The sequence below is a fragment of the Elaeis guineensis genome, chromosome 1 (assembly GCF_000442705.2).
Source record: "Elaeis guineensis isolate ETL-2024a chromosome 1, EG11, whole genome shotgun sequence".
Lineage (NCBI taxonomy): Eukaryota > Viridiplantae > Streptophyta > Magnoliopsida > Arecales > Arecaceae > Elaeis > Elaeis guineensis.
The window spans coordinates 89,003,285-89,021,050 of NC_025993.2; the positions used below are offsets into that span (position 1 = coordinate 89,003,285).

The window sequence follows — 17,766 nt, forward strand, 5'->3', positions numbered from 1 at the left end:
TTAAAATTTTTCATAACTCTTGTAAAAGTTAACTCAATATGCAACGAAAAATTGATCGAGATTGATTGATTTCTGAAGATCATTGCTTCGCGAGATCCAAATGTCTAAACCCTCTACCTTGCTCACACATCAAACAACGTAGGAGAGAGAGATGAAGAACTCTTTAGAAGGGAAAGAGAGGAGAGACTTGAGATCAGATCTTAAAGCTAGGAAGGAGCCCACACGCCACACTATGAATAGAGAGGGAGGACGCCCAAGAGGAGAGAGACACCCAGGGAGAGAAGACACCTAGGGTGATCTCACGCCTAGATCACTTCTGAATTGCTTGCTTGATTTATTTCTCTCTTCTCCACACCCCTCCTTAAATAGACAAGAGGTCCTAGATCAAATCAAATATCTTCATGGGTTAGGAATAGGACTCTCCAAGTTTGAATTAAATCTAAACTCTCTAAATCATGAGGATTCTTAAAGGAAGTAGAAGAGGCACCAACTTGCACCTCTCTCCTCATGCTGCACACCCAAAGGGACTCCTCCTCCATCTTGGTTAGCCACTTAGGTGAGAGAATATAAGAGAAATATGGCATAGTATACCAAATCTGATTTGATTCAAGTTTGGGTTTAATTCGAATCCAATTCAAATTTGATTTGAACCAAATTTGAAAAGGTGCTAATCCTAATCTAATTAGAATTTAGATCCAAGTCCAACTTGGATAATTAATCTAATTTAATCTCAATAAAATCAAGTCTAATTAAATTATATCTGATCTAAAATAATTAAGACTTGAATCCAATCTCTCATAATTTTTTGAATCATAAATTTGATCAAATTTATCTCCGAAATCAAACCTGTGCCTCATGTATAGTGCTAGTTAGACATAGTCAGTGTTTAATTCCATATGATCCATAACTTAATTCTCAATTAAGTAAATCTACATATTCAATCAAGTCTCATACTTTCAAATTGAACATATGGATATTAGATCAATTCTATCCTACGTAGTTTGACTTTGTGCGTAACTCCATAGGTTCGAACACTAAATCAATAGTATAGGAATTCCTTCCTATACTAATCGAAGTGATCATCTAGCAATGATACCCGACGTCCGGATAGGTGGAATAATTACAAAGCAACATTCAAGAATTTTGATTTATGGTTACCACATAATTCATCTCTTTGATCCTAATGCTTAGGATGACTTAGGATTTCACTATCAATCCTGGATGAGTTATCCATATTGTATCTCAATCTTTTTTAAATCTCTATGATAGATCACAAAGATTATCCTGGTCAAAATTTTAATGGATTGAGATACAGTGATACATTAACTCTTATAATCTGGAAGGGTCAATCCCATCTTGATTCACACATTGACTTCATAAGTACTTGACTGTATCTAGTAGCTTTTCGTCATTATATTAGAAATATAGGTAGTTTGGAACCAAAGCATAGGGAGTCGCTTGCAAGTTACCGTACTGATCTCTGATTAGAGGGATATTTATGTGCATATCCTTCGTGAGCTGCCCTTGACAGCAGAGTGCTCCACAAGTGAGTCACTATTCAGTGATGATGTACTCCTACATCTCACCTATATGACACACCAGTGTCGCCACACTCCTTGATTAAGAAAATAACCAACCCATATGGCGCGCAACGACCTATACTCAATAAACATTATTGTCCTTTTTAATAAGTATCATTTAGTCACGAATAAATTTAAGAACTATTCAATAAATCCTCCTTTATCGATTATATTATAGTTTTAAGGATTTTATTATAACATAAGAGTTCAAAAGAAGATGCACACTTATGATGATCTTGTCAAATTACAAAGAGCTCAATCATCTACAGATAGACAATTGATTTTAGGACACATTTCTCAACAACTCCCACTTGGACTAAAGCCAATCAGGACTATATCTAATGCCCATCTTCCACTTATGATCATCGAACTCTTTGGTCCTGAGAGCTTTGTGAAGGAATCAGTCAGATTGTTCTTTCCATCAATCTTCAGTAGTTCAATATCACCTTGATCAATAATCTCATGGATTAGATAATAGTGATGCAGAATATGTTAGGTTCTTTGATAGGACTTGGGTTCCTTGACTTAAGCGATGGCATCAGTGCTGTTATAATATAGTAGAACTGGACCTTCAACTGAGGGAACCACTCCAAGTTTGCAGATAAACTTCCTCAACCAAATATCTTCCTTTGCAGCATCAGATGTCGCAATATATTTCGCTTTGCATACTGAATCAGCTCCTGTGTGCTGCTTGGAGTTTTTCTAGCAGATTACTCTACCATATAAAGTAAAAATGTAGTCAGACACACTTTTGCTGGCATTATGATCAAACTGAAAAATTAGAATCAATATATCCCATAAGTTTAAAGTCATTATCTCCATAGATTAACTATTGATCTTTAGTATTTTTTAAATACTTAAGAATTATTTTTATCATTTTTCAATGGTTCTCACCTGGATCAAATTGATACCTATTCACTATCCTTAGCGAGTAGGCCACATCTGGTCTCGTACATGTGATAGCGTAAATGATAGATCCCACTATCGAGGTATATAAGATTATACTCATATGCTCTCTTTCTTAAAGAGTTGTCAGATAATCCCTTTTAGAGAGGGTAATTTCTTAGCCTATCGATAGATAGTATTTCTTAAAATTTTTTATGCTGAACCGTTTCAATATGATATCGATGTATGTGGATTGGGATAGTCCAAGCATCCTTTTAGATTTATCTTTATAGAGTTTCATCTCTAGGATGTAGGAACCTTCTCCCAAATCCTTCATGAAGAACTATGATGACAACCATAGTTTTACACTTTGTAATATAGGAATATCATTTCCTATTAAGAGTATGTCATCCACATATAGTATAAAAAATATGACTACAGAATCATTAGCCTATTTATAGATGCAAGGCTCCTCTCTATTTTTAATGAAGCCATACATTTTGATCATTTTATCACAATGTATGTTCTAACTCCAAAAAGCTTGCTTCAGTCTATAAATGGACCTATTTAGCTTACACATTTTAAATTCATCTGTAGATGTAAATCTTTCAGATTATATCATATACACGTCTTCTTCCAATTCTCCATTAAGAAAAGTGATTTTGACATCCATTTGTCAGATCTCATAATCTAGATGTGTCATCATAGTAAGTATAATCCGAATGGACTTAAGCATTGCCACAGAAGAAAATATCTTATTATAGTCAATACCATAATGTTGACAATATCTTTTGACAACTAGACGAGCTTTATAGGTCTCTACCTTTCCATCCCCTCATCTTTTCCTTTTGAAGATCCATTTGCACCTTATGGGTTTAATTCCTTCGAGTAGATCAATAAGTGTCCCTGCACCATTGATCTCCATGGACTCTATTTTGGATTTCATAGCTTTTAGTCATTTCTCAGAATCGGACCTCTGCATGACATCCATATAGATAATCGGATCATCATTATTCTCATCTAGTTCGACATGATCACCATCTTGGATCAAAAAATTATAGTATCTATCCGATTGATGCGGTATTCTATTGGATCTTCTTAATGGTGCCTCTATAACAGGCTCCAGATTTGATTTCTCAATCAAATCTGATACTATATTCCTACTTATAGGTGTCTAGTTTTCTACCTCACGAACTTCATCAAGTTCGATCTTAGTGGCATCAGTTCCTTCTTTAAGAAACTCTCTTTCCAAAAAGACTGCCCTATTACTGATGAATATCTTTTATTTTTCAGCAAGATAGAAATAGTATCCCTTTATTTTCTTTGGATATCCTACAAATAAATACTTATCGGATCTGGATCCAAGCTTAGCTATCTTTAAACATTTGATATAAGTCAGACATCTCTAAACCCTAAGGTATGAGAGTACTGGCTTACATCCTGTCTATATCTCATATGGAGTTTTATTTACAGACTTGTTTGGAATCAGCACATAGCATGTAGTTTCTAGAACGTATCTCTAGAAGAAGATTGTCGCAAAGTCCATCATGGATCAAACCATGTCTAATAGTGTTCAATTCCTCCTTTCTGACACCCCATTATGTTGTGATATCTCCGGAGGAGTCCATTCTCTTCTAAATATATCAAAAACTTATTGAAAAGGTATTCATCTCCTCGATCTGATTGAAGAGTTTTAATATTCTTTCCAATTTATTTTTTTACTTCATTATAGAATCGTTTGAGCATTTTAAATGATTTAGATTTATACTTCATAAGATAGACGTACCTATACCTAGATAGGTCGTCAGTGAAAGTAATGAAATAATTATACCCACCTCCGATACTTGTGCTCATGAGTCTATATACATCACTATGTACTAGACTTAGAACATCAGAGGCTCACTCACTTTTTCTTTAAAGGATGACTTTGTCATCTTACTAAAAAGATAAGATTCACAAATTGATAATGATTCACAATTGTCGATGTTGAGGATTCTCTTTTTAGTTAACCTGTCCCTACTGTTCTTGTTCATATGACCTAGTCGACAATGTCAAAGGTAGGCATCGCTGACATTATCTATCTTAGGATGTTTATTAGATACGTAATTACACTTACAGACTGTGATAGAAGGTAAATGCCATATTTCAATTATCCATGCATAATTGTAGTATCATTCACAATGACATCATAAAAATTATTCTTTATTAAAAAGTTGAAACAACTTTGACAAAAAAGCTTACAAAGATGACATTCATAAAAAAAAAAAGGACAATAATGACAATCATCTAACATGACAATCCTAGATTCAAAAATAAGCTAAATAGTTCCTAGAGCTAGAACTAAAACAAAACTTCTATCTCCAATGTTCAGGAACCGTTCGCTATCTCTGAATTTTCTATTGACCTAAAGTTTCTGCAACGAATTATAAATATTAATTAGACTTTTGATATCCAATATCTAGGTAGTAGTATCACACATAGAGAAATTATAAGGAGTTATCATATTAAATATCTTGTTCAGTAACAGATTGTCGCTTTCTCTTATTCGGCTTGTTGGGGCCAAGGGAGGCTATATATTGAGGATAATTTTTCTTTCAGTACCCCAGCTTCTAATAGAAAAAGTATTTTGTCTAGCTCTTATCAATTTTTGACTTCTTGCTTTGACTGGGCTTTGGAGCCCCAGCACGCTACACTTTTTTTTATTCTTCTTCTTTCTTTTCTTAAAGGGACGATGCCTAAAAGAACCACCCATCATATTCATCAGCTCCTTTCGAAGCTGGTGATCCTTCTTAAAGGTTTGCAGTAATCCTATCAAACCATGGGAGTTTACTGCAAGTTTAGTCATTTTATAATGACTAAGAAAATGTAGTTAAGACTTTGGTAAAGAATTTAAGATCGCATCTTTTCCTAACTACTTATGCAAGGAAAATCCAAGTTTGCTCAAGCGCTCGATTTGCTCGATCATGTACAGTACATGATCAATGACTGACACCCCTTCCCACATTCGTGTATTAAAAATAGTACTAGATATTTTGTGCCTTTCAACATCATCAGGAGTGCCAAAAGACTTGTTTAATATTTGAAAGATTTTCTCTAACCGAGCATCCTTAAATTTGCATTGAACTCATTGTTCATAACCGCCCGCATGATGCAACACACAGTGGTCTATCATTGAGCTATTTTTGATAAGTATCTCTGACCATACCATAAGCGTTCGGGGTGGGCTCCTTAGTTGCCAGATCTGAAAGTACATACAAGATCCTCTCATGCTCCAAGATAATATTGAGCTTTCGATACCAACTATCAAAATTAGGTCTGATGAGCTTGTCGTTGTCCAACAGCGAGCGAAGTGATAAAGTGTTAGCCATTTCAAATACAATACAAGACCTATTAGTATATGAATTATTTAATCATAAAGACTTGGTTCTCTCACTATTTTATATGAATTGATAGCCTCAACCTCCAATTCGAAAAATTTCATTAATTCCTTAGTAGGTACTAGAATCCACATAGACTGCATACGGCTTCGAGTTTACTCAACCAACCACTGTGCATCTATGGGTAGGTTCTTAATCAATTTCTTCAAATAATTTTTAGTAATATATTTTGCCCCAAGCTTATCTTCAACAAGCATTTGTGCCTCCACTAAAAATTTTGGTTAGATCCAACCATTAATATGACCATACCCAGTGCATCTAACAAACGAATGTCCAGACCTAAGTTTGCTCGGCCAACCTAACCGTTGATCTAAAAAAATACAAGGTCATCATATGATGAATGATAATTTTAATACCCAATAAATATCAGATGTGTGGCACCTCTAATGCTTATTTAGAATACTGAACTGATTATCATGCACCTTAATGAGAGACTATGAACTAGTTATCTCCATAACTGTGTCATTTCAAGGACCTAATAATTATTTAATTAATTGATTCAAAATAAAGAGAAGAGGTTAACCAGTATTTTGATAATCCTCCTACTGACTTCACCAAATCATCAAAAAGGACTAGAAACTTGCTGGTTTGAGAATACATGAATTAGTCACACTGATTAACCTTAATGGCATGGGTCAACTCGAATCATTTAGTGACCTAATCTTAATATAATCTATCAAATTAGCTGGATAAGTGAGATCGATGGAAAAGTCCATCGAGGCTTACCTTAGACACCATCGAAGTGGCCAGGTAAGCGGGTTGCCAACTAAAAACCATCGATCAAATTGCCAAACTTATTTTAGACACCAATTAGTTAATTAATTTTGATTTGATCAACCAAAAGACTCAGGCTTGACTATTGAGCCATAATCAGATCCATTTAGTATGATCAAAAATATGGACTTGATCAAGCTGCAACTATTTAGGTTGATCTAGAGAAATCTTGACCTAATCTAATTCAACTCTTGATTAGATTTAATCTATTTCTATATTTAATCTATATTTATTTCTAATCCTAGATCTAACCTAGTTAGATGATCTGATTCAAGCTAACCCATAGCCCTTGATTTATGAGGTGTCTTAAGATCCTCAATTCTCAAATCTAGATCTTTTAATTTTATATCTTAATTCTTTATTAAGTGTATGAAATTCTATGTTGAAACTATTTTAATTTGTAAAACTATTTTACAAAAGATTTTATGCAAAAGTTGCATCATATGTCATTAATTTTCAGATTGTGAAACTTATTTTCAGATCTGAATATTTTGCATAAATTTTAAAAAAATTAATCATAAATTTTTTAGATCTAATCTAAACTAATTTATGATTAAATAATTTAAAAAAAAAAATTTAGCTGTTCTTTTTCAAGAGTTATAATTATATCAGCACCCCTACTCGTCATAAGAGAATCCGTCGATTAGATAAGAGAGGGACTTTAAACCCCACTTCTTCTTATAACTGGATGGCCATGGTAATCAACTCAATTCGAGTACTTGGCTATTAAAAATAATTCTACATTATATATCATATATGTAAAAAAAAATTCTAGTTTATATCATATTCATGACATAATAGCTTGCAGAAATTTTATCTAATCTAATTAGATCATTACTACAACATAAAATTTTTAGATCTGAACTTTAATCATATAATTATATAAATCATTAATTTTAGATCTGGATAAACAATGAAATCTATTTAAAATATATGTATGATTGTATAGAAAAAAATTCTGATTTGAGATATGATCAAACATATACAGATATATTGCACAAATTAGATATGAAACTCTATCAAATAGATTCAAATTTGAGCCTGATTCAAATATCAATTCTAATATATCCACAAAAATCTATCAAAAATAGATTTAAATCTATACATAATCAGATTTTAAATCAGAACAAAAATCTGCATAGAAAATTCTACTAAAATAGATTTTGATCTAATAATCTGGTCAAAACCAGATTAGAAAAATATAGAGAATATCAAATCAAAATAAAGTTTAATTATATCAAAAATTTTGATTCAAAATTAGATAAAAAAAATCAAAAAAATTTGAAAATTAGATGATGCGATCATGACATACAACCTAGCTCTAATACCAGTTGAAAAAAAAATTATGTTTAACTAGATCGGATGCCAGAAAAGAAGAAGAGATTTTTAATTTAAAAATCTTCATAACTATTATGAAAGTTACCTCGATAGACAATGAAAAATTGATTGAGGTTGATTGATTCTTGAAGATCGTTGCTTCGTGAGATCCGGATGTCCAGACTCTTCATTTCGCTCGCACACCAAACAACGTAGGAGAGAGCGATGAAGAACTCTTCAAAAGAAAAGAAGAGGAGAGGCTTGAGATTAGATCTTCAAGTTAGAAAGGAGCCACCACCACACCATGAAGGGAGAGGGAGGATGTCCAAGAGGAGAGAGATGCCCAGGGAGAGGGGATGCCCAAGGTGATCTCATGCCTAGATCACTTCTCAATTGCTTGCTTGATTTATTTCTCTCTTCTCCACGCCCTTCCTTAAATAGACAAGAGATCCTAAATCAAATCAAACATCTTCATGGGTTAGGAATAGGACTCTTTAAGTTTGAATTAAATCCAAACTCTCTAAACCATGAGGATTTCTAAAGAAAGTAGGAGAGATACCAACTTGTATCTCTCTCCTTATTTCGCATGCCTAAGGAGACTCCTCCATCTTGGTCGGCCACTTAGGTGAGAGAATACAAGAAAAACATAGTTTAGTGTACCAAATCTGATTTGGTTCAAGTTTAGATTTAATTCAAATTTGATTCGAATCAAATTCGAAAAGACTGCTAATTCTAATCTAATTAGGATTTAGATCTAAGTCCAACTTAGATAATTAATCCAATTTAGCCTCAATAAAATCAAGCTCAATTAAATTAGATTTGATCTAAAATAATTAGGACTTAAATCTAATCTCTTATAATTTTTTGAATCATAGATTTGTTCAAATTCATCCCTAGAATCAAACCTACGCCTCATGTACAGTGCTAACTAGATATAGTTAGTATTTAATTCTATATGATCCATAACTTAATTCTCAATTAAGTAAATCTATATGTTCAATAAAGTCTCATACTTTCAAATTGAATACATGGATATTAGGTCCAATCTTTCTTGTGCAGTTTGACTTTGCACGTGACTCCATAGGTTCGAATATTAAGTCAATAGTATAGGAACTCCTTTTTATACTAATCGAAGTAACCATCTAGCAATGATATCTAACATCCGGATAGATTGTATAATTGTAAAGCAACATTCAAAAATCTTGATATATGGTGACTGCATAATTTATCTCTTTGACCCTAATGCTCAGGATGACCTAAGATTCGCTGTCAACTCTGGATGACTCATCTATATTATATTTTAATTTTTTTTAAATTCTATGATAGATCACAAGGATTATCCTGATCAAAATTTATTAGATTGAGATATAGTAATGCATTAACTCCTGTAATCTCGAGGGATCAATCTCATCTTGACTCACACACTGATTTCAGAAGTACTTGACTATACCTAATAGCCTTCTATCACTATATTAGAAATACAGATAGTCTGACAATAAAGCACAGTGAGTTACTTATAAGTCACCGTGGTGATCTCAGATCGAAGGGACATATATCCATATCCTTCGCGAGTTGCCCTTGATAGCAGAACGCTGTACAGATGAGTCACTGTTTGGTGACGATGTACTCCTACATCTCATCTGTATGTCACACCAGTATCGTTACACTCTTTGATTAAGAGGACAAGCAACCCATATGGCACACAATGATCTATACTCGATAAACGTTATTATCCTTTTTAATAACATATCATTTGGTTATGAAAAAATTTAAGAACTATTCGATAAATCTTTTTTTATCGATTATATTATAGTTCTAAGGACTTCATCATAATGCAAGAGTTTAAAGGAAGATGCACACTTATGATGATCTTGTCAAAAATAATTTTTATTAATTCATATATAAATTACAAAGAGCTTAATCATCTACAGATAGACAATTAATTTAGGATACATTTTCCAACAGACTATGTCACATGCATAAAAAGGAAAGTGGTGTGAAGCCATGTAAGAAGAGATAAAATCACTACATAAGAACCACACTTTTGATCTGGTGGAGCTACCCAAGGGGAAGAGAGCACTTAAGAATAAATGAGTGTTCAGACTCAAGATAGAAGAACATAACTTACAGCCAAGGTACAAGGTGAGATTGATTGTGAAGGGCTTGACTGAAGGGTATTGATTTTGAGAAGATTTTTTTCACCTGTGGTCAAGATATCTTCGATCCAAGACATCCGAATTATTTTTGGTTTAGCAGCTAGTTTAAATTTGAAGATTGAGCAGCTTGATATGAAGACAATATTTCTTCATGGTGATCTTGAAGAAGAAATTTATATGGAGCAGCCAGAGGGGTTCATAGCTAAAGACAAGGAAAAGCAGGAGTGCAGATTGAAGAAAAGCTTATATAGTTTGAAATAATCTTCTCGATGGTATAAGAAATTTCATTCCTTATGACAGATCATGGATGCAGCAGAACCACTTTTGACCATTGTGTATTTATGAGGTTCAATGATAATGATTTCATCATTTTTCTATTATATATTGATGACATGTTGATTGTTGGTTATGATGCCAAGAGGATTCAAAGCTTGAAGACTAAATTGAGTAAGTACTTCGCTATAAAAGACTTAGGATTAGTGAAGTAGATATTTAGTATGAGGATTATCCATGATAGGAAGAATGGGAGACTGGCTATCTCAGGAAAGATACATAGAGAAAGTATTAGAGAGGTTCTAGATGAGTAACTCCTAACCAGTTAGCTTTCCACTTGTAAGTCATTTCAGATTGAGCTCCAAATAATGTCCTACTAGTGAGAAGGAGAAGGAAAAGATGGAGAAGGTCCCTTATGTATCTACAATTGGCAGCTTGACGTATGTCATGGTATATACTAGACTGGATATTGCTCATACTGTTGGTATTATCAGCCGATTCTCTCTAATCCTGACAAGAAGCATTAGACTACAGCTAAGTAGATTCTTAGGTACCTCAGAGGTACTTCTAGAGTATGTTTGTCTTTTGGCACTAATAAACTAGTATTGGATGGATATAGAGATGCAAATATGGTAGGTGATGTTGATTCTAGGAAGTTTACATCAAGATACTTATGACTTTTTCAAGAGAGAGCTATCTCAAGGCAGTCTAAATAATAAAAATGTGTTGCTTTGTTAACTAGAGGCAGAGTATATTGCAGTGACAGAAGCCAGCAAGGAGTTATTACGAATAAAAAAATTTCTTAAGGAACTTGACTTGAGACAAGAGAAATTTATCTTGAGTATAATTCTTCTCAGCAAGAATTCGATTTTCCATTCGAGGTCCCAGCACATTGATTTGAGATATCATTGGATATGGGATGCTTTGGAGATGAAGTTATTATAGTTAGAAAAGATTCACACAGATGATAATATTTCAGATATGCTGACTAAGTTATTACCTACAAAGAAGCCTGCAGGCTGCAGAGCTAGTGCTAGTTTGCTGGTCCTCCCCATATGGGCATGAGGGAGAGATTTGTTGGCAGTGTTACACCCATGTCGTAGGACCTGGCCCAACCTAAACATAAAAGAAAAGAATGGGAGGTAAAGTTTGAGTGAGACTCTAACCTCGCACGTTAAAAGGAGCGGCGTGGAAATCTATGGTAGTGCAAGAAAGGTGTGCGGAAGTGTAAAAACAAGAAGGGCGGCACAATGGGGAAAAGAAAAAAAAAAGGTTCAGCTTCTTTATCGAACGATTGGATGGTTGATTCTACTCTAATTTTGATAAACTTTCAGTATGTTATTTGTAGCATCGAGAGCTACAAATTGAGTGGTTCTGATCTTTGAAAAGTCTTTTTCACAAATTATTTCAAATACTTATATTTGGTGAGATTTATCTTTTGTTCTTGTTTATCATTAAAATCCATTTTATTGATGATAAATATTTTTATGAAAACCAAGATTTAATCTTGAAGATATATTTGTCTCTAGTTAATTTTGAAAAGACCTACAGTAATCTCATTATTTTATATAGTGAAAGATTCACAACACAAATTTGATATATTTATACTTGGTTTGATTTATATTCGCAGGATTTGATATTGTTGAGTTATTGCTTATTTTAATTAGCACATAGAGGATAAAATTTATCTTCGACATAATTATGTTTGTGGCCCTTTCAACCCAATACATATCGCCGCCTAGTAGGCTGCCTCATCTACCTTATCACTATGCATTCTCATATCATTTGTGCTGTGCAAACATTAAGCCAACTCTTGTGCAAGCTGCATGAGCCTCATATGCAAGTTGGCACTTCGAGTATCATGCTACCTCAAGTCCAATTCTACGTAGGGTCTTATCGTCTCTTCCTTTATTGATCCTAAATTTGATTTTGATGAGTAACAAAATTTTTGGATATATATATATATATAATTGGTACTAGTGAAATATTTGAGTGTTCAAGGAGAAGTTTTAGAAAGCTAGATCTATATTTCAAGGTAGCTCAAAGTTTTCATCTTGAGATTCAAAGAAAGAAGGGTCAAAAGGTTAAGCCATGAATTTTTCAAAAGGACAAGGGTTGGAGTTGACTCCTTGAGGATTAAAGTCGACTCCAGCACAGATTTCGTATTTGGCACAGACCTTGAGTCGACTTAAGCACAAGATGAGTCAACTCTGATATACAGACTGACACCGACATAGACTTCGAGTTGACTCTAATAGAGCTCGAGTCGGCTCTCTTAGAAAAGACAGAGAAGCTATTTTCTGGACACTGTGCTCGAGCTGATTCGAGAGGACCCTGAGTCAACTCTAGATCTGCTTGAGTCAACTCTATAGGTACTGACAGCCCTAATGGCTAGTTTTCAAAAGGTGCAGAATTTATTCAGAAAGCTTCAAATGGTTATTTCTCATATTGCAAGGGCTATGAACTCATTTTTAATCATACTAACTTGCATTAGAGGGTGTCTAAGCCATTATTAAAATAAGTAAATTTAAGAAAACTCAAAATATACAAGAAAATAATTGATATACACTTGAAAAATCTGTTTAGTGAGTTTCTAAGGAGAGTTATTCCACTCCAACCACTCTTCTTTCAGTGCAATCAAGTTTGTCTCAAGAGAAAGAAGAGAGCATTCATTGAAAAGGCTTCCCTGCTCCTCATCTTGTGCACCAAAAACACAACATCAGCTCATTAAGGAGTTTGTATTGGTGTTTAAATTTTTTCATCTCAAATTCCTATGTATTTAAGTTTTAATTGAGATTGAAACTTGGGGTTTAGGCCTATCCAAGCCTTAAATTAGATTTGTATAAGCTTAGGATTGGCTTGAGGATAGATTTTGATGGGTGAGCCTACAAAACCAACTGAATTCAGATGGTAAATTCAAAAAATAATCTTGTTGTAATTTGCTGATTATAGTAAAATTTTCAAAAAAGTTACTTGGAGAGTGAATGCAGGTATTGATCTTGACACTAAACCACTATAAATTTGATTATTTATATGTGTGTGATTTTATATTTCAATCATTTACTTTTTTGCTTTAAATTTTAGCATTATAACTCATTGATTTCACTGTTTACACATTAACTTATCCTAAAAATGCATATATTTATTTTAATGAGTAAAAGCTTTTGAAAAATCTAATTCATCCCCCCTTCTTCTTAGGTTGTATCTCACAACATCCTCCATCTCTTTTCAGTTACATGCGTTTTGTGATTTAAACCAGACTAGCCGCCCAGCATTCCAATGTTCACTCAGAGGTTTATTGTGTCTTTCTTGGCATTAGTCCCATCTCTTGGAAATCTAAGAAACAATCCATGTTTCTCGTCCCTCACTTGAAGCAGAATATTTATCTAATGCTTCGACAACTTTCAAAATTCAATGGCTTATTTATCTTCTCAGTTATCTTGATGTGTCCCCTTCTTTGCTTGTTTGTCTTCACTGTGACAATCAAGGTGCAACTCTTTTGCACTAATAACTTTAAAATATTTATGTGAGAATATAATATACACAAATATTAAAATTTTCAGAAAAAAATTTGCCAAAGGATAACACTGTTCTTTATACTTAAAAGGCTTAAAAACTCGAAAGAACATGATAAAAAGGACATGCATGTAAACAATGACTTTTTAAAAAAATAAGTATGCATGTGAACATGCAAAGTAAAATTGGTCTGGGAAAAATCTATTTGTACCCTTGAAAATATGATTTATTGCATACTTAATTTTAAAAATTTTGATAAATTGGTAAGTATCTTCACGGAAGGAAGTTTCTATTTTATGGGAAAAAGAACAAATCTATAGTTTGAATTGAGGGACCGACTTGTGTTTATTGAAGTCTATAGTCAATTACACCAGCCGCTCAGCCAATAGGCTGAGGTGATGACGCAACTCTCTAATATAGCTTGCAGCGTTTGGCCAACTACTTCTGAAAAAAAATTATAGCCAACTAAAGCTAGCTGTCATCTACCATTAGCTTAGTTATGTTGCTAATTTTGTATACGTTTGCATTGTGTCTTTTAAGGGTTTGGGTCGTATCTATTGCGCCGAAGAATGATCGTTCTTCGTTCACAGGATGAATCTCTGAATCATATTTTGCACAACATTTAAAGCTGAAGAAATGAAGTACTTTGAAATTCATGCAAAATAAGATCTAATGGTTCACTTTATAAAACAACAATAATCATTCTTTCGTGCAAAAAAATGCTCGGCCTTCTTTCGCAACATTGACGGTTGGATTATGCATCTTGCATGGATCTCAAATTGCCTCAAAGCACTCCGGATTCCTTCATTTACTGTTTACACATATTTGAAAGCGGCCATTATGCTATGTAAGGGTAGATTAAGGAAATTTATTCTTTCCCTCGGAAGATACAAACTGTGTCTTTTTGTAAAAGATGGGTGATTGACTTGGGCTAAAAATTTTAAAAAAACTTTTGGCAGCACAACGCATTGGGATGGTAATAGATAAAATTTGGATCGAATATTATACTATCTATTTTCAAATCCCAATTTACTATTCTATACTCAAATCTTATCCGATATCCGATCTTATTAGATAAGAAAAGAGATACATATTCCCATATCTAATGGATTCAGAGATATCCATGAATAATTCATTTTCCCATATCCAATCCATATCCATCCTATATCCATCTCATACCGAAAAAAATAAACAACTAAAATAATTTTATGCATATTATCAATCAAAATAGAGTTATCAATTCAACATGCAGCATCATTTATAAGTCCAGATTTATAGAAATCAAACATAGAAATAGAATTACAATTCAATATAAAATATATAAACAATCAAAATAATTTTATACATATTATTAATTAAAATAAAATTATTAAAATAAAATTATAAATATATATATTTAAATATAAATTTAAATATTTTAATTTTATTTAAATTTAAATTTAAATTTAATCAAATTTTATTTTTTAAATTTGATTAAATTTAAATAGAATGTATATGCATTGAGCCAGATTTATTTTGTCATCCCTAATAACAACGCAAGATATTTCTGTGTCTTTTCGTGGTGTGGGTAAGATGCGTTCCACGTTGCTCGTCCAGGTCAACATCCGGCATTCAACTAAACAAATAATTTTCTTCACCGATCATTAGATTGGGCAGGAGGATGAGGGAAGGAGAACCATCATTCATCGGCATGCAGGAGAAACACTTCAAACCCATGAAGAGACATGGCTGAAAATTTTCTCTCACCTGTGGGGAAGAAATTGGCGGACTATGCCCTTGAGCAGTTCGGATCGATGCGGAGCATTGACGAAAGGCGGGCAAAGGTTAAGAGAGCATTGGAAGCAATCAAATCTGTGCTTTGGGGTTGTTACTCGATCAGCGTGCGAATAAGAAGGTTACAGTCCTTGCCATAGTTGGGATGGGAGGACTGGGTAAGACCGCCCTTGCTCAACTGGTCTACGGAGACGACAGGGTGAAGAACCATTTCCAAAAGCTCATATGGGTCTGCGTGTCTGATCAAGAGTTTGATGTTGCCATATATGTTATGAGATTGAGGAATATTGGATCATATTGACAAGTCATTGGGCTAGAAACTTTAATAAACAGGCTTTTGCTGGTGTCTTATTAAATATTCTATTTAAGTTTGATCTTTCTTCAGTGTACATGTACATCCGAAATCTCGTTTCTACAAAGCCAAATTCTGTATATTTGTGATCATAATGATGTTTGAAGGAACTCAAACTGCATTTGGAGAAGTAAACATTTGAGGATTTGGAGAGTCAAGGAAGATATGATTGAAAGATGGCTTCATGAACCGTGAGGACAATCCTAGGTGCATGTTTTGTCTCCCTTGACTCTCCACATTTTCATTCTCATTTTACAAAAGAATGATAGTAGATGCCATGTAATCTTATTTGGTTTGTGAAAGAGGTTCTTTATTGCTTCATTTTACTTAATAGTGTATCTTTATGGCTCTTGTAGCAAAGATAGTGGTGCTCATAAGAAGTGGCGTCACCAAATTGCTGGCATTTGAGAAGAAGGTGGTCAGTAAGAAAGAAGATCAACCGAACGTGTGATGCAATTCCGAACACCATTATTGAAGGCAACCACTTGAGTAAACATTTTGGTGGCCCTGCATTTAGAAAAGGTGTTAACAAGCAATTTGAAAACATATTTACTGAAACTATATTGATGTGGGAAGTTTCAAAGTTCAATTACTCTATAAGGTCCAATTTACTCTATTGGAACATATCATTTATCAAAAGAATAAAACTATAATAATTTTCATCAGTTTTTAACATATATTTAGGTCCATTTGGCCCGCACATCTTTCCTGATTTATTTTGTTTCAACATGGAAATATTTATCTATTACTAGGTATGCAATGGTTTCCAGCTATTTTTGGAATTCTACTGGTAGGAATGTATGATTCATCAAGATAGATCTTATTGGCTTGATAGCGAGCTTGGACAAAATGCATGACTATGGACTAAGGATCTATATGATGCTTCACTTGCCATTTCTCTCCAGGGACGAAGAGGTCAATAAAATTCATCACTATTTTGTTTCACATGACTCATTACCTGCGAACATTGATCATATTATAGGTTAATGCCCATTCACCTATTGAATCCTAAAGGCAATCCTTCCTGCTTGCAACATTCAAACCAACAGTCCCACTTTGAACTTTTGTGAGCTCATGGAAGGACGCAGAATCAGCTAGCAAACAAAAAAAGCAATCGTGAATACGTTGGTACTAGTCATTTGTTAGATCATTTCAATGGAACGCACCAACATAATCTTCATGAAACAGGCTCGAAATCATTAAATTGTTGTTGCTTCATTCTCTCCGCATTTTATCCCTTGGAAGCTCTTGTTTTCTTCCAACCTATTCACGCTTCATTTCTTTCCTATAACCCCCTCCCTCATCTGTGGCCTTCTTATCTCCCTGTCTGCCATTTCACATGTACTTCAACATCTTACTTCACTTAATGAAGCATGTGAAATTTGGTTCTCCCTCCTTTCCTCAAGAAAGACTCTCCAAATAGAAATAAAATATCAGTGATCATAGATGAACTTGAACTAGTTATCTTTTCGTCAACAAATATCTCTATATATAGGCAAGGCTGTGATAAAGGATTAGCTGACCTAGGTATGATTCATGCTCGAATTGGATTGAAAGCTTAATCCAAGTCCAATTCATCAAATTTAAGATTTATTTTGTTGATTTATCAAGTATTTTGGTCAAATTTGGTCATGAACAACCCAAATATAAATCATAAGAAATACATGTAAATTAATTGCTTAATGATTCAAGAGGACCATCAA

General features: G+C 33.7%; 1 long non-coding RNA gene across 1 annotated transcript; it reads left to right on the forward strand.

The window, feature by feature from the left end:
* The first annotated feature begins 15,492 nt into the window (after positions 1-15,492).
* LOC114913918 (uncharacterized) lies at positions 15,493-16,740 on the forward strand. The gene is made up of 2 exons (XR_003800047.2): positions 15,493-16,270; positions 16,420-16,740. It is a non-coding gene; the product is annotated as an uncharacterized lncRNA (long non-coding RNA).
* The last annotated feature ends 1,026 nt before the right edge of the window (positions 16,741-17,766 follow it).